At 42.5% G+C, this 23,856-nt stretch overlaps 1 protein-coding gene and 1 non-coding gene across 3 annotated transcripts in view; one reads left to right on the top strand and one right to left on the bottom strand.

The window, feature by feature from the left end:
- Nucleotides 1–23,856, top strand: part of LOC126334970 (tuberin) — a 315,576-nt gene that overhangs the window by 3,856 nt on the left and 287,864 nt on the right. The gene's annotated exons all lie outside the window — the stretch shown is intronic.
- Nucleotides 9,040–9,113, bottom strand: Trnat-ugu (transfer RNA threonine (anticodon UGU)). The gene has a single exon. It is a non-coding gene; the product is annotated as a tRNA-Thr (tRNA).

Below are 23,856 nucleotides of genomic sequence, written 5' to 3'. Positions count from 1 at the left end.
GCTTCGTATCTATTTTGGCCACAATAATGCGTTCACTATGCTGTTTGTAATAGCTTACCCGCATTCCTATTTTCCTATTCATTATTAAACCTACTCCTGCATTACCCTTATTTGATTTTGTGTTTATAACCCTGTAGTCACCTGACCAGAAGTCTTGTTCCTCCTGCCACCGAACTTCACTAATTCCCACTATATCTAACTTTAACCTATCCATTTCCCTTTTTAAATTTTCTAACCTACCTTCCCGATTAAGGGATCTGACATTCCACGCTCCGATCCGTAGAACGCCAGTTTTCTTTCTCCTGATGACGACATCCTCCTGAGTAGTCCCCGCCCGGAGATCCGAATGGGGGACTATTTTACCTCAGGAATATTTTACCCAAGAGGATGCCATCATCATTTAATCATACAGTAAAGCTGCATGTCCTCGGGAAAAATTACGGCTGTAGTTTCCCCTTGCTTTCAGCCGTTCGCAGTACCAACACAGCAAGGCCGTTTTGGTTAATGTTGCAAGGCCAGATCAGTCAATCATCCAGACTGTTGCCCCTGCAACTACTGAAAAGGCTGCTGCCCCTCTTCAGGAACCACACATTTGTCTGGCCTCTCAACAGATACCCCTCCGTTGTGGTTGCACCTACGGTACGGCCATCTGTATCGCTGAGGCACGCAAGCCTCCCCACCAACGGCAAGGTCCATGGTTCATGGGGGGGAGGTTTTTCAGTATAGTTAACTATATATGCTATAGGCCTACTTAATTATAAGCTGTCAGTTTTACAAATCCACCTGGGACCACCCATCCTCCTGTTTCTACCTGACCTCCCACTTCCACCTGCCCAACACTGTCCTTCCCCTTGATATCCTTTGCCCCAACTTGTTTCATTCTGACCCCATGCACCACCCTTGCTCCATTATCAAATCAAATTTTGCACTTCACACATTTCAAGATTCAGAAACAAACCAATCAATGACTTAACATAGGCCTAAATGTGATTGGAGGCTTTCCGTGTGTGTGTGTGTGTGTGTGTGTGTGTGTGTGTGTGTGTGTGTGTGTGTGTGTTGTTTCCAGGGCTCTCGGGTGTCCAGCCGGATGCAATTGTTGCAGTCCCACTATATTTCAGCGAATAACCTTTCCACTATCATCAGAACCAACTGGTGATGGCAGATAGGTTATTCACTGAAATATCGTGGGGACTTCAACGATCGTATCTGACCGGACACCAAGAGCCCCGAAAACAATTTTATGTGATAATTTCTTATAAAGGAAATACTAGCTGCACAAATGTGTGTTATAAATAAATACGGTGTTCTCCTGCAGTCGTATCTTGTATCCACCATTCATTGGGTGCTAATCTTTTATATGCCATGAAGAATGCAACAAAGAACTCCATTGATTAATCTACAGTCCATTCACCTAGCCAAATTTCCTGTGCTCCTCCTTTCCGTGTCCTCAGGTTGCTTGCTATTTTGTGAGTACTTGTGTAGTGAGCATAAAAACCATTGCTGTATTTCTTCCACCACATATTTGGATGGTACCTCAAGCTTTTCAAAATTGTTTCACATAATGCACGGGTAAGGTCACCCAACATTCAGTGTAGCCACCAGTCATTGTGCGGGGAAGGGGAGTCATCAGATACACACACATTGAAGTTCTCCAACTGCAGACCAAGCAGTGATCACACTGTTGATGCCCAGGCTGTCACCTTTCAGCACATGCAGAGGAGTAGATGTCTACCTGTTAAGAGGTCAGAGGACTCTGGGCACTGTCCATCATGCCAGGAGTCCTTGAACTGTTTAAAAATGGGGGCTTTGTACGGGCACTGATGACTGCGCAGTTGAGTGCCCCACAAATCAAACATAATCATCATCGTGCCCTCAGCTCTGGCTGTGTGGTGCATGTGGGAGGAGCCCTTGTTCGGAGTAGATGGCATCATGGCAGATGCTTTGCGTCCTGAAATGGCTAAAGTTAATTAGCTGGTGGCCACAAGGCCCCCCTCATTTCTGGTTTGTACCAATACAGGTAGTTTTTTTTCCCTACTCTACTAAACCAGTGTTCTTTGTGGAGAATATTTGAAGCATATTTGGCAAATTGTTTTTATTAGTAAATTGGTTAATACTACCCAATTCCGGGTCATTATTCTCTTGTAAACAACTTGCCGGTGTGTGTGTGTGTGTGTGTGTGTGTGTGTGTGTGTGTGTGTCACAATAAGAACATCAGTGTGCCACAGGGATTACTTTTACTCCAGGACCTGATGCTGCAGATGGATGAACTACATTAAAACTTGAAGAGATGAAGCATCCACAAAATATATTACGTACATCGAGGCTTAAAAGACGATGTGAGCACCAGTGCATTCATCCTCACTTTTTAGGGGACTTTGCTTCCAGAAAAGTTCAAAATCATGGTTTACTGCTGCAATGTGAAGCCTTGTTTTCCATTCCCAATGTGGTGCTCAAAATACCAGCGCTTCTGGCCACTTCATAAAAATTGACAATATATGCTACCATCTATCTGTGTTAATTTTGTGGAATAACCACCCTCCCCAATCCCCAAAGAAGTGCTACTCTAATCAAGGAAGGAAAATTCAAAAAATAAGATCGCCTCTCATATTTTGAAACTCAAAAATATACAATCATTTGTATCCAGTATCAGTGATACTGACTTCTGGCGCTACTGTGGCTAAGTAATCAGCAGTATGTGGCGTATTTACCCTCTCAACATCAACGTATGGTAGTCACACAAATAAACTCCCATCTCATGGTGGTACTATCTTAGAGAGCCACTCCCTGCACCCAACCATAGAAGCAGCATCTATTTGTGACAAGGTTCTCTTTCGGAAAATCTCCCCAGAGATCTGAAAGTCAGCAGTGTGACATCAGGTCATGTATGAAGTAGCCACAGGTCTGGGTGCCCATCTTCCATTCCTACACCCAGTGCAGATGTGGCCTCACAATATTTGTGGCCATCAAAAGTTGCAAAAGGAAAAAAGAAGAAATCTTTGGAGAATGTTACTCCAGTGACTCCAGAATCGCCAGATCCTCCTACAGCAAATTAATCTTCATTGTTGTTCCACTCACACCATGACAGTTGTCATGGGGTGTGACCTCTCCTGGTCCATTCACACCTAGCAAGGATCCCTCAGCATATTGGTCCAGTGGAATTGCAATGGATATTAATGTCATGTGCTAGAACTGTGGTAACTAGTATGTTCTTTGTGTTGGTTGCCAATAAACACACTTTAATGATCACCATTCTTCAACTTTTTGAGGTTACTGTGATTACTATTAGAACAATACTGTCCCAGAGAGAGCATATGGGTGCCTCAGTACATTAGTTTGCATAGGTATCAGCACTACATTGGAAGCAATAACACTATGACTGCAAATGACCCCCAGAAAACATCATTTGTAATGGTCGAAGATATTTTGGGATTGGTCTTCATAAACTTCACTCCACAATTTCTACTGGACACCTGTCAGTCATCCTCAGATCAGTCACTGAAAATTGACAAAGAAATTCTTCGTTCTGCCCTATATAGCATGCTGAGAGTATTGCCGCACCTGCGCCAGAGTCGCAGTGACTGATGGACCACACCGCTTAGTGGCAGTGACCTCCCTAGCAGAACTGCAAAGACCAGCTGTCCTCAGCGTTGCTGCCTACTGCAGCCATTGGAGTATGCTGGTGTCTTTGAAGCAAATCTTGGTGGTGACAGCAGTCCATGCATTATCGAGCTGGTAGCTGTTGCCGTGGTTAATTACATTTTCCACTATGCGTATTTCAACAGATCCTTTTATAATGGAGTCCCAAAAAGATGTTTCCAAGGCCAAATTTATTGTTTCGTAATGCTCCATTGAATGTCCATTGGAGGTACAATGCTCTGCAATTGCAGACTGGATCAAGTTAACTCAGTTGTTCTGTTGCCTCATAGTTTGTATTTGGAGATGATGTATGGCCCACTTAGCGATACTGTGTACGAAAGGAGTTATCATTGCCCTATAGCACACGTGAATGGAAGGCATATCATCATCATTATCTTCATCTTGGACAGTTTCCAGCCTCTGGCCGGGTCTGTTTGGAACATAAGCCTCTCCATCGTCTTCTGTCTTGCCACCATCTTTCCATCTTCACTTTGGTCCAGTCTTCTCCTTTCTTCTGGACTCATTCCTCCACTCCTTTGCGCCATCTGTCTCTCGGTCTTCCTCTTGGTCCCTTTCCTTCCAGCTTCATCTCGTGTATCCTCCTGGGTATCCTCTTCTCCTCCATTTGCTTAACATGCCCATACCATCTCAGCCTTGATTTCTCTATCTCATCCTGTAATGGTTACACCTTCATTAACTCTCTGATCCACTCATTTCTTAACCTGTTTATCTTTCAGTCCAATACTGTTCCTCAAGAATTTCATCTCACTAGCTTGTACTTTGCTTTTCTCTTTTCCTTTCATAACACAGGTTTCGGATGCATATGTCAGGATCGGGACATAGTATGACCGGTATATAACCTTTTTACTGATTTGGGGCACAACCTTGCTCCATATCAGGCTTCTGACACTTTTCTGAAATGCTTCTGCTTTTCTCCCCCACTCATTTATTTCCCTATCATTTTTTCATCTTCCTGTGTCAGGCTTCCTAGGTACCTGAAACTCTCCACTCTCCTCAATCGTTCCCTACCAATTGTTAATCCAGTTGTTCCTCTCCCCTGAATTATTTCTTGTTACTCCCAGAGACCATCAAGCAGTTAAGACCACGTGGCAGTGTACCACCAAGACTATATGGTCTTCTTAAGGTGCACAAAGATGATCTTCCTTTATGGCCTATAGTGGGTAATATTCACACCCTCGTATACAATTTAACCAAACATTTTACTTTCTTGCTGAGACCTTCGGTTGGCAAATGTCCACATCGTATATGGATCTTGGCAGATTTTAGCAACAGACTGGGGGTTCTCGGCATAAGTAGTTCAGATCTTTTAGTGAGTTTTGACACAGTGTCTCTTTTTACAAAGGTACGTTTTTCTGATTCCATAGCACTAAATGGTTTCTGGTGGTTATACTGCTTTGATTCTGCATGCTTGTCAATCTATTTTATGTTCAACCAAGAATATTTTGAGTAGACTGATGGCATTGCCATGGGCAGCCCCTTATCCCCCTTGGTGGCTAACTTTTTTATGGAGGATTTTGAGGAAAGTGCTCTTCAATTAGTGGTTCTTAAACCAAATGTGTGGCGTTTTTTTTATGTATTAGGTATGTGGATGATACTTTCATAGTGCGGCACCATGGAGAAGATAAGTTAATGGAGTTTTTACATAATTTTTAAGTCAATTCATGAGAGTATTCGATTTACAATGGAATTAGAGAAAGATGGTCATCTTCCATTCCTGGATCTTTTACTTAGATGGAAAAGTGACAACTCTCTGAGACATTTTATTTATCGTAAGCCCACTTACAGTGAATTTTACTTGCACTTGTCAAGTTGCCATCAACCATGTCAAACCATGTATGTGCTTAAAACCCTTGTACGCCGACCCCATGTGGCGTCGGTTGCAGATAGTTTGCCTAAAGAGCTTGCACATTTAAAGACAGTGTTCAGAGACAATGGATACTCTACTTGGCAAATTAATAGGGTATTCTCATCTAAAACGAAGAACCAGGAAGGGTGTAAAGAGGCAAATGTGCCAGCAAAGTCCCTAGCTTTTCTTCCTTTCGATGGAAATATTTCTTTCAAAATAACAAGAATCTTTAAGTTAGTAATTTTCGGCCCACCCTCTAAGATTTAGAACCTGCTGGAATTGGTGAAGGATAATTTGTTATTGCAGAAGGTGGGAATTTACAAAAGACCTTGCCAATGTGATATAGCCTATATATGACAAACAACACGCACTGTGGAAAGAACATTGCACAGGACATAAACATTGCACTAGCCTTTTTGCGGCCCTGCAAGTCTGCAATTGTGGAACATTGTATCTCCAGTTGACATTCAATGGAGTGTGACAAAACATCAATTTTGGCCATAGCAACATCTTCATTATAAAAGAATCCATAGAAATACACATCATGGAAAATGTAATGAACTGTTGTAGTGGCTACAGGCTGGATAATGTGTGGAATCCCATCATCTCTGATATTTGCTCCAGATGAAGATGCCAGAATACTCAGATGGCTTCAGCGAGAGGCAATGCCGAAAACAGCTGAGCTTCACAGTTCCACCAGTGAGGGTGCTGCTGCCAGACAATGGGGCCCACCTGTCACTATGACTGACAGATGTCTACTCGAAATATCTTGGAGTGAAGTTTACGATGACCTGCTGCAATCTCTTTGATCATTTAATTCAACTGGAAAATTTTAAATTTCACATCATTTGTAATTTTACTTGCCTCCTAGCAGGACAGTTAAATCAACATGATCACTTTAATTCAACAACCACTCTCTCCCCACCACTATCCTCCCTTTTTCTCCTAGTTGGGTATTTTGATGTGCACCACCTCTTAGCACTCTGCCCCCCCCCCCCCCCCCCCCAACCCCCTCCCAGAAAGACTTTGTCTGGTAGAGACTTCTGATTAACCAACTTCTTTCTCATCTTGATCTGTCTTCTCAGTGATGGTCCTCTTACCAACTTCACATCTACAGCTACATAGATAGTCCGCAAGCCACCATATGGTGCATGGCGGAGTGTACCCTGTATCACTGCTGAAATAGAGTGAGGGGAAATGACTGTTTATATGCTTATGTATGAGCCCTAGTATGTTATCATCATGTTCCTTAGGTACAATGAGTGTTTGTGGTGTTAGAACCGTGTGGCAGTCAGCTTCAAATGCTGGTTGTTTAAATTTTCTCAAGAGCATTTCTCGAAAAGAATGTTGCCTTCCCTACAGGGATTCCCATTTGAGTTCCCAAAGTGTCTCTGTAACACTTACATGTTGTTTCAATCTACTGATAATAAATCTAGGAACCTTTCTTTGAAAGCTTCAGTGGCTTCCTTTGATTTGATCTGATGTGGATCCCAAACAATCAAGCAGTACTCAAGACTAGTTCAGACCAGCATCCCATGTGCAGTCTCCTTTACAGGCGAACCAATCTTTCCTAAAATTCTGCCAGTAAACCAAAGTTAACCATTTGCCTTCCCTACTACAGTTCTCACATGCTCATTTCAGTTCATATCGCTCTGCAACATTACACCCAGATATGTAAATGAGTCGACAGTGTCAAGCACGACACTAGTAATGCAACATTTGAACATTACAGGGTTGTTCTTTGTACTCATCTACATTAACTTATGTATTTCCACATTTAGAGCTAGCTGCTATCTTTAGCACCACCCATGGCACCTTTTTGGCTGTCAACCATATGATCTCTTCCCAAAATCATAGCTTTGCTGCAATAGTTACTATACAAGGGTCTTTGGGACAGTGACCTCTTTCTGGTGATCTTGTCACTTTCAGTAAGCCTGCTACCATTTTGGGCTCTTCAAATTGGCAACTGACAGTTTTATATATCCACTTGCACCTGTCAGAAGGCATTGATGAGGTAGTGAGAGACCTCATGAGACGGGCAGTCATGTTGCTTGAACTGTTACTCTCTTTCAGTGGATTCACTCTGTCTCAGGTGACATCCTTCACAGATCATCTTCATCAGTTTTAAGCATCTCTCTGCTAAGGTTCACAGTAAGAAGGAATGCAGGGAGTGCTATGTCTTCTCATTGAGAACATCTGCCTCTTCATTTTAGCTCTGGGCCAAGCTCCGTAGTCTGCTGGTAAATGTCCTGTGTCTCCTCCCCGTGGTGGGGTATCTGCTAATACATTTGTTCTTGTCAAACACCATGTGACCGCTTTGTGACAGCATTGGTGTCCTCATCTTACCGAGCTACTTTTTGAGTGTGTAATAGACAAGTTGAAGGCATTCTGTATCCTTTACCTCTAATCTTGCTGAATTATATAACAAACTGGAAAGGTCTTGAGACTTATCACACATCACACAATTTGTCCCCAGGCACTGATTCAGTTTATAATTAGATGATCCAGCATCTAAATGTTACAATAAGACTCCATCTACGCAAGGTTTTCAACCATTCTCGGCTAGAAGGTGCTACACCTTCACAGTGACGAGATAGTATTGGCGTCCCAATCCTCAAATCAGACAAAAAACCCAACGTCCTTTGACAGCAAATGACCGTTTGCCTCACTAATTTGCTCAGCAAACTGCTTGCAAGGATGGTACCAGGTTCTCGAATTGTTGTACCTTTCGTCCCTATGTCATTCCTGTGTCCAGGAGGGGCAGTATACAACTAACCATCTGTTTAGGTTGTAAACAACAATCTGACAGCCTGTTTCTTAATGCTGTCACATTACTGCAGTCTTTTTTTTGAACCACATAAGATACATAATACTGCTTCGTGCCATTACATTTTATGTACCTTCCGTGAATGGGGCTTTAGAGGCTTGGTACCAACTTTTGCTAGTCAGTTTGTGTCCCACCAGTTGTTTCATGTTGTATTAAGCACTTCTCTCAGCTCACTAATCTTCCAAGAGAACAGCTTTCTGCATTGCTCTGGGCTGCGCAGTACACTCTGTGTCATTGCTATCAATGAGCCAACAGCCTCCGTTGGCCCACTGGTCACCGCCACACTATACATTGATGATCTCTGCTCCCAGTCTTTAGCCTCGATTCAACACCAACTGCAAGTTGCCATTCTAAGGACTGACACTTGGACCCTTTTGCCTTGGCTTCAGATTTCTCCCAGAAAAACAGAGTCGTGCCTGTCTGTTGTCTTATGATTGACCATCCGGACCCAGCACTCTACATGGGTACCCAGCACTTGGACTTTGTTACAGAATCTTGAGTTTTTTGTACTCTTCCTTGATAAAGGTCTGACATGAGTACTCCATATTCGCCACTAGAAAAGTGCGTACAAAAGCTTAAAGCTCTATTCTTCCTTGCCCCACCTCTTGGGGAGCAGATCATGTGATCTTAACCGAATTGGACAATGAAATCCAGACCATTAGCTGCTTACGGGCGTTGATAAATAGCAACGGGGACAGTTGAAAATGTGTGCCCCAACCAGGACTCGAACCCAGGATCTCCTGCTTACACGGCAGACGCTCTATCCGACTGAGCCACCGAGGATTGCTCAGTCGGATAGATTGTCTGCCATATAAGCAGGAGATCCTGGGTTCGAGTCCCGGTTGGGGTGCACATTTTCAACTGTCCCCCTGATATTTATCAACCCCTGTAAGCAGCTAATGGTCTGGATTTAATTCTTCAAGAGCTGCAAGATCACTAATGGTATCTGTTCTTCCGGACATGTCCGAAACAACAGACACCATCTTCATATACATACAATTAGACAATGATTTCCAGATTTATGGCTCAGTGGCGACTTCAACTTTCAAGTTGTTGGATTCAATCCAACATCATGGAGTAAAACTGGCCACCGATGTCTTCCTGTCTAGTCCTGTAGCATTCTCAGTTCTTCATGAGTATCGAGGTGCTACTGTCGTTTTCAGTGGTAGCTCTAAAGTCATGGATAGGACAAGATGTGCATTTACTTATACCTCTGGAAAGGAGCCTCATCTGTTACTGAGATGATGATGTTTTTGATGATGGAGCTGACAGCCATTCACAGTGCCTTACGTTTCAGCAGTCCTATTGATCAAAGTTACTCTTGTCACCCCATGATATCTGCTATTCATGACTTTCCATATGACCTAAGTCGTACTGCCTACCTAATTGTCTTTCTGTGGGGGCAATTTGGCTACAGAAGTGATTACTTACCCAACATTTGATTTGCAGGTGCAAATATCTTCATCACTCGGAGAATGATCATCATGTTGTAGTCTGTTGCTCCTTTAATAACTTCCACACTATCTGGGAGACTATGGCTTCATGGTGCTCCTCTTCCTGTACCTCTCAGAAGGAATCCACTGTTCTGTCACTGCTGCATCCATCATATCAGGTTAACACATAGATTTATTTTATGTAATGAGCAACTCCCACATTGTCGTTGCAGAGCGTTTCAGGCAGTAACTCCCATCCTGGTGGAATGCCCCCTCCATCCAGCTTTCCATGCTGATGTATGGCTTTCTGGATTCTTTGCCTCTGATATTATCAAGCAACTCATGGACAGTGAGATGCTTTTAAATACTTGTTTTGTAAATAAAACCGCCTTTCCCTACTGCCTCTTAATTTATTTTTCCCAGCCGCATTTCGTCTTTTTCTTGTTCTAAGGCATTATACGTGGGATAATGAAGTTGCAATATTTATGTTGTTAAAAGCACAGTGTCTGAAGGCATAGCTATGTTGAATGGCAAAAGAACAGTAGAACACCACAGAAAAGGAGGAGGAACATGGTGAACATTGTTTAAAAGGTCGGAACCCAAAACTGTGCTTATATGTCAGTAATAAAGTGGTAGTGCAACCTCCAAACCCAGTGGGAGGAAACATAGATTACAACAAATCATCCCACTAATGATGCTTTAGAACAAGAAAAGATGCAATGCGTCAGGGGAAAAATAAAGTGGCAACAGGAAAAGGCAATTTTATTTACAAAGCAAGTATTTCTATGCTTGCTGCAGAGTATGGTATGCAAACTAACTTCAGATGCTTTTAAGTTTTCTCTGTGAAAATTGTTTTTATTCTCTGATATAATATTTTAAACTACTTTCAGGGTAGGGGTTGAGGTTGAGGTTGGGGCATCTCCACTGCATTCTTGGTCTGTAGGACCCTTGACCCTGTCTCCTTTACTAACCACCGTGGTCATCTTTCTTTTACTCAGTTTTAACAAAACTGCTTGTGGATGCAGTTAGCCCATTTTTTCCCTCGCACACTGTTTTCTGTTTTAGGGGTAGCACTCTGATGAATAGTGGGTGCTCTTCCTCTCTTTAACTTTTTGGAAAGGGCAACACAAGTAATTATAAGCAGTGTCTATATAAAGACAAATCTTTGCTGTTCTGATTGATGCCTGCTCTTAATCATATGAATTGTAAAGCTTTTCTGATTGAATAATTACATTGTTTGCCTTGCCACTTGCCTCTATACAGTTTGTCCTCAAGAAGTTGACTCTTTTTGCTGGTGCTGCCTGTAATGGGGAAACTTGGCACTTGTGGAAGACATTCATTTGTCGCAAAGTGCTGAAAAATATTCACACGTCATGCATCTGCTTCTGTATAAGCACAAAATACAGGTAATGGCGCCAGCACTTTGGGAAGGAGTCTGTGCTGCCTTGCTCTCACTGTTTCTCCCCCCTCAGCAGCCTGAATGCAGGAACAAAGCACACCTCTTGCTGTTCCCAATAGCTGTTGCTTAAATGGCCAACTTATTGTGGTCAAACTGTTGCCCCCATCTGCTATTGTTCCTTTATTCAAAACATACTATTGTTCCACTGAAAAATTTGTTCTGTAAGAAGTCTGTATAATTGATGTGCAAGAAATTGCTAATCAGTTTACTCACAATACACAATGATTGTTGAAAATATACATATCTCTGGAATTATGTTTTTATTGATGCCTTTGTGTTTAGTGTCAGAGAAGATAAGATCTCTAAACATTAACAAAATAAGACTGTGTGACCACATGAATAAAATTAAAGTTGTGGACAAGCCAGCTTCACCAAAACTCCATTGCCTCATTCTGTGTTTCTACAAACACCGTTCAAACGGCTCGGCTAAACGCACTTATCTTGTTATGGTTTTTGACAAATTTCCTTAGTTCCACTGGCTGTTACAAGGGCTATACATAAATATAGCCTTTGTGTATACATCGTAAAATGGGCTGTGACCGACGGAAGCACATGTAATCCACACTACTTTTATGGAGGATTGACAAACAGTATTAAAATGGAAAACTCTATGTGAGTAGTGCATACTGTATTCATCATCTTGTTCTGGCAAAACTTTTGAACCTAAGCCTTGCCAAGATTGTTGCATTTGGCCATAGATTTATCAGTGAAACATTTCTACTTCATATGGGAAAGTGAACTTGCAGAGAACAAACATTTGATATAGAAGTGATGGCAATTCTTAAAACAAAGATGTTACTTCTTCTTGGTAGGTCATTTATGGATTAATGTTTGAACTCAATAATGGAAGAGTAAGAGATGTAGAATCATTGTTTTGTTGTTATTTCATATTAAAGTAGGTTCCTATTGAGAAACAGCACAGAGCTATTTTCAGGATTAAAATAACCATATTTAAAGATAATGTTTCACTACATTGAATTTTATTTTGGTCTACTGTCTTTTTTATCCTGTAATTATCAGGGAATTTCCATTCTGGTGCATCCAGCCTCTGTGCAGAGGCTGGTGAACCAAGACTTCACATCATGTGAGGCTACTTAGGTGTGCCAGCCATATGAAACACCGTCCACACCATACACACCTGCATACAGTACCATTGCTCGGCTTCCACTGCCATGGCTTTTTCGTAACAGACAATGAGCAATGAGATCCTATGGCCTTCGCGCACAGGTTTGCCTTCTCAAGATGGGTGTGGCCATTACGTTGAGGTTGGAGCAGATTTCCACCTTGGCTGATCCAGAGACCTGGATTTATTTTAGACTTGACTAATTTTAGGAAAGATGTTGTTGTTGTTGTCGTCGTCGTCGTCGTCATCATCATCGTCGTCACTGTGGTCTTCGGTCCTGAGACTGGTTTGATGCAGCTCTCCATGCTACTCTATCCTGTGCAAGCTTCTTCATCTCCCAATACCTACTGCAGCCTACATCCTTCTGAATCTGCTTAGTGTATTCCTCTCTTGGTCTCCCCCTACGATTTTTACCCTCCACACTGCCCTCCAGTACTAAATTGATGACCCCTTGATGCCTCAGAACTGCCCTACCAACCGATCCCTTCTTCTAGTCAGGTTGTGCCACAAACTCCTCTTCTCCACAATTCTACTCAGTATCTCCTCATTAGTTACGTGATCTACCCACCTAATCTTCAGCACTCTTCTGTAGCACCACATTTTGAAAGCTTCTATTCTCTTCTTGCCTAAACTATTTATCGTCCATGCTTCACTTCCATGCATGGCACACTCCATACAAATACTTTCAGAAACGACTTCCTGACACTTAACTCTATACTCGATGTTAACAAATTTCTCTTATTCAGAAACGCTTTCCTTGCCATTGCCAGTCTACATTTTATATCCTGTCTACTTCAACCATCATCAGTTATTTTGCTCCCCAAATAACAAAACTCCTTTACTACTTTAAGTGTCTCATTTCCTAACCTAATTCCCTCAGCATCACCCGACTTAATTCGACTACATTCCATTATCCTTGTTTTGCTTTTGTTGATGTTCGTCTTATATCCTCCTTTCAAGACACTGTCCATTCCGTTCAAATGCTCTTCCAAGTCCTTTGCTGTCTCTGACAGAATTACAATGTCATCGGCGAACTTCAAAGTTTTTATTTCTTCTCCATGGATTTTAACACCTACTCTGAACTTTTCTGTTGTTTACTTTACTGCTTGTTCAATATACAGATTGAATAGCATCGGGGAGAGGCTACAACCCAGTCTCACTCTCTTCCCAACCACTGCTGCCCTTTCATGCCCCTCGACTCTTATGACTGCCATCTGCTTTCTGTACAAATTGTAAATAGCCTTTCGCTCCCTGCACTTTACGCCTGCCACCTTCAGAATTTGAAAGAGAATATTCTATTCAACATTGTCAAAAGCTTTCTCTAAGTCTACACATACTAGAAATGTAGGTTTGCCTTTCCTTAATGTTTCTTCTAATATAAGTCATAGGGTCAGTACTGCCTCACATGTTCCAACATTTCTACGGAATCCAAAATGATCTTCCCCGATGTCGGCTTCTACCAGTTTTTCCATTCATCTGTAAAAAGAGTTCACGTTAGTATTTTGCAGCTGTGACTTATTAATCTGATAGTATGGTAACTATTACATCTGTCAACACATGCTTTCTTTGGGATTGGAATTATTGTATTCTTCTTGAAGTCTGAGGGTATTTTGCCTGTCTCATGCATTTTGCTCACTAACTGGTAGAGTTTTGTCAGACTGGCTCTCCCAAGGCTGTCAGTAGTTCTAATAGAATGTTGTCTACTCCCGGGGCATTGTTTCAACACAGGTCTTTCAGTGCTCTGTCAAACTCTTTGCGCAGTATCGTATTCTCCCATTTCGTCTTCATCTACATCCTCTTCTATTTCCATAATATTGTCCTCAAGAACATCGCCCCTGTATAGACCCTCTATATACTCCTTCCAACTTTCTGCTTTCCCTTCTTTGCTAAGAACTGGGTTTCCATCTGCGCTCTTGATATTCATGCATGTGGTTCTCTTTTCTCCAAAGATCTCTTTAATTTTCCTGTAGGCAGTATCTATCTTACCCCTCATGAGATAAGCCTCTACGTCCTTACATTTGTCCTCTAGCCATCCCTGCTTAGCCATTTTCCACTTACTGTCAATCTCATTTTTGAGACGTTTGTATTCCTTTTTGCCTGCTTCACTTACTACATTTTTGTATTTTCTCCTTTCATCAATTACATTCACTATCTCTTCTGTTACCCAAGGATTTCTACTAGCCCTCGTCTTTTTACCTACTTGATCCTCTGCTGCCTTCACTACTTCATCCCTCAAAGCTACCCATTCTTCTTCTACTGTATTTCTTTCCCTCATTCCTGTCAATTGTTCCCTTATGCTCTCCCTGAAACTCTGTACAACTTCTGGTTCTTTCAGTTTATCCTGGTCCCATCTCCTTAAATTCCCACCTTTTTGCTGTTTCTTCAGTTTTAATCTACAGTTCATAACCAATAGATTGTAGTCAGAGTCCATATCTGCCCCTGGAAATACCTTACAATTTAAATCCTGGTTCCTTAATCTGTCTTACCATTATATAATCTATCTGAAACCTTCTAGTATCTCCAGGGTTCTTCCATGTATACAACCTTCATTCATTATTCTTGAACCAAGTGTTAGCTACGATTAAGTTATGCTCTGTGCAAAATTCTACCAGGAGGATTCCTCTTTCATTTATTAGCCCCACTCCATATTTACCTACTACGTTTCCTTCTCTTCCTTTTCCTACTGTCGAGTTCCAGTCACCCATGACTATTAAGTTTTCGTCTCCCTTCACTACCTGAATAATTTCTTTTATATCATCATACATTTCATCAATTTCATCATCATCTGCAGAGCTAGTTGGCATATAAACTTGTACTACTGTAGTAGGCATGGGCTTCATGTCTATCTTGGCCACAATAATGTGTTTGTAGTAGCTTATCCATACACCTTTTTTTATTCATTATTAAACCTACTCCTGCATTACCACTGTTTGATTTTGTATGTATAACCCTGTATTCACCTGATTAAAAGTCTTGTTCCTCCTGCCACCGAACTTCACTAATTCCCACTATATCCAACTTTAACCTATCCATTTCCCTTTTTAAATTTTCTAACCTATGTGCCTGATTAAGGGATCTGTCATTCTACGCTCTGATACATAGAACGCCAGTTTTCTTTCTCCTGATAACAATGTCCTCTTGAGTAGTCCCCACCCGGAGATCCGAATGGGGGACTATTTTACCTCAGGAATATTTTACCCAAGAGGACGCCATCATCATTTAATCATACAGTAAAGCTGCATGCCCTCGGGAAAAATTAAGACTGTAGTTTCCCCTTGCTTTCAGCCGTTCGCAGTACCACAACAGCAAGGCTGTTTTGGTTAGTGTTGCAGGGCCAGATCAGTCAATCGTCCAGACTGTTGCTGCTGCAACTACTGAAAAGGCTGCTGCCTCTCTTCAGGAACCACACATTTGTCTGGCCTCTCAACAGATACCCCTCCATTGTGGTTGCACCTACGGTACGGCTGTCTCTGTCGTTGAGGCACGCAAGCTTCCCCACCAGCAGCAAGGTCTATTGTTCATGGGGTGGTTTAGGAAAGATACTATGCTAGATTTTACATTTCAATCTCTTGTTTTCAACATTTTGTATATGCATCATTGTTTCACAGTAGTTTACACTGATGGTGTTAAACAAGGAAAATTCTCTTGGCTGCTCTGTCACATTCCCTGATCATGTCACTAGGGTTCGTCTTGCTGCTGAGTATACAATTTTTTTAGCAGTGGAGTTCCACATGATCCCGAAGGCACTGGAGCAGATCCATCGCATTTGGGGTAAATGGTTTCTCATCTGCTCTGATTCCTTTAGTGCCTTCCAGTCTTTACAGAACCTGTACCCAGCTGAGGAGTTGGTCCGGCTGATATATGACCAACTATGCTTGCTCGAATGGTGGGGTAAGCAGGTGTCATCCTGCTGGGTGCCAGGTCATGTAGGGATACAGGGAAATGAACAGGCTGATTGGGTTGCCGAGGAGGCCTGCAGAGGACAGGAAGTGGCAAGAGTTTCTTATTCCCGTGCAGGCTGTCATGTGTGCACTACACAGGAAGTGCCAGCAGTTGTGAAATGAGGAATGGCTGGCAGTGCTCTGAGTGTCTGGGATTAAGGGATGCATGTGGGTCTGTGTGGTAGAGGCTTGCAATTTAGTGATTCCCCTCAGGGGGCTCGCCACCCTTAGGCAGGTTCGTGCTTGGCTACCATGGGGCCCCTGGCCTTGGAGCATCTTTTCCCTTCTATGTTGCATGTCTGTCCTTTTGCTGTTCTTTTTCCCTTCCCTTGGGGAACATTCATTTGCTGGGTACATACTTAGTGACCACTGGGTTCCTGAACTGGTGACTGGTAAGTGCTGCCAGTTCTGTCACCATAAGCCCTGGGTGAGCTTCAGCGACCACTGTGCGGCGCGGCAGTGGAGCGTTGTGTGTCTCAGGGAATGGGGCTCTTGGCTTGACCACCCGTATTGCAAGGTTGGAATAAACCTCTATAACAAACCCCTCAATCTCAAGGTACGCTGCGTGCCGCTGGGATGTGTGGCTATTGAGGTGGAACAGTCATTAGTGGGCAATCTCTGGTAAACCTGCTTAACCTCAGTTGTATAAGGCTTATACAGGCCCGCGGAGCTCTGTGTGAGTGGACCCTAACTTCTTATGGGACCAAAATGGATCCTCCAAAATCATCTTCTCCTCCTACCAGCGGAAAGTATAGGCCACTGGAAGGTACTAACACCCCAACTAATAAAAGGGCTCGGGTAATAAGCCCTCCATACGCAAGAGTAGGGCAGCACACAGCAGTAAAGAGTAAAAGAACACAGGCTAGTAATCAGAATGTGTTTTTAGTAATAAAAAGGAAAGAAGGAAGTTTCAAGAAAGTCTCACCTTTTTACATCCAGAATGGCTTCAAAGGAATTGCTGGGACTTTAAACTCTGTAAAGTGGTTGTTTAATGGAATGCTGTTGGTTGAAATATCCAGTTCCCAACAAGCTGTTAACCTACAGAGCACTAAGTGCCTGGGCAAATATGCCATTGATACAGAGCTCCACAGCACTTTGAACTTCAGCAAAGGTGTTGTATCCTGTACAGACATAATTGATCTACCAATTGAAGAACTGAAGAGTGAGTGGGCTCCAGAGGGAACTGTGTATGTTGAGAACGTTATGAAAAGGGTGGATGGAAACATGGTGAAATCTGACTTATTCATTCTTACCTTCAACACCCCCAAACTCTCAGAGAATGTCAGGGCAGGCTTTCTTCGCCTAAATGTACAGCTGTATGAGCCAGACCCAATATGCTGCTTTAAATGCCAGCATTTAGAACATGCAACCCTTGGATGTAGGAGCACTCACTTTCCATTCAGACTCCACGTAGACCTACTCCCATTTGGACCTATCCTTCTGCATTGCCCAGCTTGCCCATCGCCTCGAGTGATCCATTCGCTCTGACGTACACTCGAGTGATCATTTCCCCTGTGCTATCCATTAACTGACTCCTATCCCACCTATGTGCACACCCAAATGGCAACTTACTAAGGCCGTCTGGAGGCTTTACTGCTCCCTGGCGACCTTAGTCAAACATTTCCCCAGCTGTGATGACCAGGTAGAATATCTTACAAATGTCATCCTTACCACTGCAGAACATTCCACTCCTCACACTTACTCTTTACCATACTGCGTCCTGGTCCCTTGGTGGATTGAGGTGTGCTGCGAGGCAGCTCGTGCAGAGATGTGCTCTCTGCATTTTTAACCATCATCCTATAACGGCAAACTGCATTCATTATAAACAGTTGTGTGTGCAGTGTTGTCATGTTCTTCGCGATAGCAAAAAAGCTAGCTGAATTTTATTCAATAGCTCTTTTAACAGTTCCACTCCCTCTTCCATCATGTGGACAACCTCCAACTGCTTTCTAGGACCAAGATCTGTTCCCCAATTTCTGGTCTGACAGTAGCAGACAGTGTCATTGTGGACTCTGTTGCTATCTTCAACACCTTGGGCCGCCATTTTGTGGAGATTTTGAGCCCCTCCCACTATCGCTGTGCCTTCCTCCATCGAAAATTGGCAGAGGAGGCTTGGGCGATACCCTTCTCTTCTCAGAATCATGAGTGCTACAATGGCGCCTTTACTACGAGGAAGCTAGATCATGCTCACGCTTTACCAGATCCTACGCCCCAGGGCCAGATGATGTTCACATTCAGATGTTGCAGCAAACTTCCATTGTGGGCAACACTTCCTGCTTCATACGTACAACCACATCTGGACAGAGGGCATGTTTCCCAGATGCTGGAGTGAAGCCACTGTCATACCCATACTTACGCCCAGTAAGGAGAAACACTTACTTCTAGCTACCGCCCCATTTCTCTCACCAGCTGTTTTTCCACGGTGATGGAAAGTATGATTCATGCCTGACTGGCATGGTGGCTCGAGTCTTGCAATTTACAACCATTGCACAGTGTGAATTTCAAGAGTGCTGTTCTGCAGTTAACCATCTCATCACTTTGTCCACTCATGTCAAGAATTGTTTTCTGTGGAAATACCAGATTGTGGCCATGTGTTTTGATTTGTACAGAGCCCACAACACGTACTGGAGGACTGGTATCCTCTGTGCTCTTTGTGTGTAGGGGCTTCCATGGGCGCCTGCCCCGTTTCCTTCAGGAATTTTTAAAAGACCAAGTTTTCAAGGTATGTGTGGTTTCCGCCTTGTCGGACACATTTATCCAGGAAAACATTGTGCCTCAGGGTTCTGTCCTGAGTGTTGTCCTTGCTATCACCAGTTTTTTGTCAAATACATATGAGCCACAACATAAATTGTATGTCTGACTCTTATGATCAGATAGCAGCAGTTTGATACTGTTAAGCAAAATTATAAATGCAGGCTCACAAGAAAACATCAGCAGTTTGACCTCTTATTGTAGGAAGAAGCAAAGGACACTAGCAAAACACCAGTCCTAGCAATTGATCTCATGCAAAAATTTGGGCCATTTTTCTGGTGGTGTGCAGCTATGACCTGAATGTACAGCTTTTGAACTTTTGCACTACCCGGTTATTTGTCACTCACTTTGCCCCATTGCAGCTGCCTGACGCTCGAGCATGAACTGCTGTCCAACAGAGTGACAACCAGCACTCTCCCCCTTGCAGGATGTTGAAGGTGAGGAAAGAGGACAATATAGGACATCACACGTGCCCAGTGTGCTTTGAAATCTTTTTCAAGAGCTCATTTTTTTTTCTTTTGTGAAAAAGAGTACATAATATGTCAACTCCACACACATACGGTATATGTTCTATTTTAATTATACAGGGTGGTCCATTGATCGTGACTGGGCCAACTATCACACGAAATAAGTGTCAAACAAAAAACTACAGAGAACGAAACTTGTCTAGCTTGAAGGGGGAAACCAGATGGCGCTATGGTTGGCATACTAGATGGCGCTGCTATAGGTCAAATGGGTATCAACTGCGTTTTTTTAAAATATGAACCCCCATTTTTTATTACATATTTGTGTAGTACGTAAAGAAATAGGAATCTTTTAGTTGGACCACTTTTTTCGCTTTGTGATAGATGGCACTGTAATAGTGACAAACGTATAGGTACATGGTATCACGTAACATTCCGCCAGTGCGGACGGTATTTGCTTCGTGATACATTACCCATGTTAAACGTGTTGATGTATGGCTATTGTGATCAAAAGGCCCAATGGGCGTGTGCTACGTATGTTGCTCGTTATCCTGGACGACGACATCCAAGTGTCCGGACCGTTCACTGGATAGTTTCGTTATTTAAGGAAATAGGAAGTGTTCAGCCACATTCACAACCTGCGACAAATGATGATGCCCAAGCAGGTGTTTTAGTTGCTGTCACAGCTAATCCGCACATCAGTAGCAGACAAACTGCTACATCAACATTGATTGCACCCATACCATATTTCTATGCACCAGGAATTGCATGGCAACAACTTTGAATATCATGTACAGTTCTGCCACTGGACACAAGAGAAGTTGCAGGACAATGACAGATTTTTTGCTTGCGTTCTATTTAGCGACGAAGTGTCATTCACCAACAGCAGTAACGTAAACCGGCATAATATGCACTATTGGGCAATGGAAAATCCCTGATGGCTGCGACAAGTGGAATATCAGCATCCTTGGTGGGTTAATGCATGATGCGGCATTATGGGAGGAAGGATAATTGGCCCCCATTTTATCGATGGCAATCTAAATGGTGCATTGTATGCTGATTTCCTACGTAATGTTCTACCGATATTACTAGAAGATGTTTCAGTGTATGACAGAATGACGATGCACTTCCAACATGATGGATGTCTGGCACATAGCTCGTGTGCGGTTGAAGCGGTATTAAATAGCATATTTCATGACAAGTGGATTGGTCGTCGAAGCACCATAACATGGCCCGCAGGTTCATCGGATGTGATGTCCCTGGATTTCTTTCTTTGGGGAAAGTTGAAGGATATTTGCTATCGTGATCCACCGACAACACTTGACAACATTCGTCAGTGCATTTTCAATGCATGTGCGGACATTACGGAAGGCGAACTACTAGCTATTGAGAGGAATGTCATTACATGTATTGCCAAATGCATTGAGGTTGACAGACATCATTTTGAGCATTTTTTGGATTAATGTGGTATTTAAAGGTAATCACGCTGTAACAGTATGCATTCTCAGAAATGATAAGTTTACAAAGGTACATGTATCACATTGAACAACTGGAATAAAATGTTCAAATGTACTTACATTCTGTATTTTAATTTAAAAAACCTACCTGTTACCAACTGTTTGTCTAAAATTGTGAGCCATATGTTTGTAACTATAACAGTGCCATCTATCACAAAGCAAAAAAAGTGGTCCAACTAAAACATTCATATTTCCTTATGTACTACACGAATTTGTAATAAAAAGGGGTGTTCCAATTTAAAAAAAAAACAAAAAAAAAGCAGTTGATATTCATATGACCTATGTCAGCGCCATGTAGCGGGCCAACCGTAGCGCCATCTGGTTTCCCCCTTCAAGCTAGACAAGTTTCGTTCTGTGTAGTTTTTTCATTTGACGCTTATTTCGTTAGAGATTTGGCCCGGTCACGATCAATGGACCACCCTGTAGATACGTCAAGATCAAAATGAAAAAGCTGAAGCAACTGAAGAACTGTGGATAGCAACTCCCATCAGGTAGACTGGTCACCTGGTGTGAGCCTTTTTAGTTTACACCACTTCAGCGACTTGTGTGTCAATGAGGATGAAATGATAATGAAAACAACACAACACCTAGTCCCTGAGTGCAGAAAATTGCCAACAGGGCGAAGAATCGAACCTGGGCCCCTCACATGGTTTCTGCTGTGCTGACAAGTCATCTATGGTGTTACTGATTTTTGAATTAAAGTGTAATCATGCCAATGGTGTTGAGGAAAAGTGCAACTCCTGTGGATGTATTTCACTTTAACAGTGTCAGCTTTTCAGTCCAAAGAAAATAACACAAAACAGATTCATTAATAATTAGTACCCCACTGCTTTGTTGATGAAGTACTTATTTATTTCAAAATTTTTTGCAGCATTTGTGAATTACAATATAAAAGTATTTAAAGTAAAGAGATCTGCGGCACCTGTTACAGGTTAGAACCTGCACACTTTGATGTAAGAAACAAAGAACTATCAGTTTTGGGTTCACCGACACTGTGAACGTGGCATTCTTACTCACTCTTAACTGCGTAGTATCAAAATAATGGCCCATGTTTTCATGTAGGATTGATAGCTTGAGCTGATATCTTGCGAGTGTGTGTTTTTTTTTTTTTTTGTTCTTAAAGTATGAAGTCAAGTTGGTGATGTTTTCTTGTCGGTAAAACTGTTTACTGGGTGAAAAATGGGTAAAAATTTGCTAAAGGCGCGAAGTAGGTGAGAAATTCCTTTCTTAAAAATATTCTTTTGATACTGTGGATGCAAATTTCTTCACAACAGGTTCAGGCATATTTTATAAGCTGAGAGAGGAGATAGTACCATCATCTGGGATCAAAATGTTTACTGCGTCTCAGTCTCCCACACTTCCACGCAGTGGAATGGGCAGTGTAGGTGCTGGGGGAGACTACTTGCAATAAGAAAGCCAGACTGCACTTATGTGGTGACACAGCCAGACACTAGTTCTGAACATTACTATGTCTAAGGTAACAAAAATAAATTTCTAGGCTGCTATTATCCAGGCATAATTGTATCCCACAAGTGATGACACTGATACATGTGCTGGAAATACACAAGACTGAGAGCCAACAATCCCTGGAACATAAATATTAAGTCTGCCACCATTGGACGTAAATTTGGAGCACCTAGTGGCACAGTTATGTCAGCAACAGTAACAAGATCAGCAGCTGCTGTACCAGCAGCAGGAATTGCTTTAGGATTGAGAGACTCCACCAGGAGTTCACCACCTTTGAAAAGAAATACCAAGTTTGGCAGCAGATACTTCCAGAACACCACCATTGTAAAATTTCTACAAGCTGCAAACTGTGTTGTGTGTAAGTCAGCAACAGTCAGTTGTACTACATTTAAAACCTATCGCATTAGTGATGGACCTCATGAGTTGGCCTCTGCCTGCTGTTAGAGGTAAGGCAGCTGCAGCTGTGTTGTTTTTTATATCCGGGAGTAGAAGTGTATTGTGTGACATAGGAATATCAGCAGTATAGGAAAACATAGATTGCTGCTTACCATGAAGAAGACGTGTTAAGTTGCAGCCAGGCACACTTAAAAGATGCTTACACAAAGCTTTTGTCCAGAGCCAGGCCAGGCAGTGGTCTGAACTGCTGGAATTGGCAGTCATGTGTGTTTGAGGTGTGCTTGCTTGTGTGTATAAATGGGGTGTGGTTTGTCTGTTTCTCTTTTCCTGATGAAGACTGTGGCCAGAAAGTTTGTGTAAGTTGCAGTGACGCATGTCCATACTTTCAAAAGGCTATGCATGCGGCAGTGTTACGTGTGCGATCACCATCAGAGCCCGCCAACGACCCAGTCCATTTAAGGCTAGCCGAAGTTACAACACGATTGGCCATGAGTGTGGTCCTGTTCTCTGCGTAAATTTCTCCTCTGGTTGGTCCTCTGTGTAATTCACAATGGCTGATGGTCTTATGGAGGACATTTTACGTTGGTTGGTCGAACAGCAAGAATCATTCACCATGGCATTGTACCACCAATCGCAGGTCCTGAACAATCAGACTCAGGTACTTCAATCATTGGCTTCTGTTATGTCCAGTCGGCATGCTCCTCAGTCTCTGTCACCTGCTGTTTTGCCCTCCATGGTCCCCATGGTTTATCTGCCTATCTTTTCTATATACTATGAGACCGTTGAGGAATGGGACTCATATGAGCAATGTCTGACGACACTCTCAAGCTTTTTGTATTACTGACACAAGTTATGTCGTGCCTTGTTCCTTTAATGGATATTGCCAAGAATATATCCAGTCCTATGTCAGTTTGTCCCTCTGCAAGATCCGTCTTCTTTAATGTTTGACTAAATATGTGAACTTCTTTCAAAATA

The sequence above is a fragment of the Schistocerca gregaria genome, chromosome 2, assembly GCF_023897955.1.
Source record: "Schistocerca gregaria isolate iqSchGreg1 chromosome 2, iqSchGreg1.2, whole genome shotgun sequence".
NCBI lineage: Eukaryota > Metazoa > Arthropoda > Insecta > Orthoptera > Acrididae > Schistocerca > Schistocerca gregaria.
The sequence above is the reverse complement of the archived record's forward strand: the minus strand, read 5'-3'. Positions and strand labels throughout refer to the sequence as shown.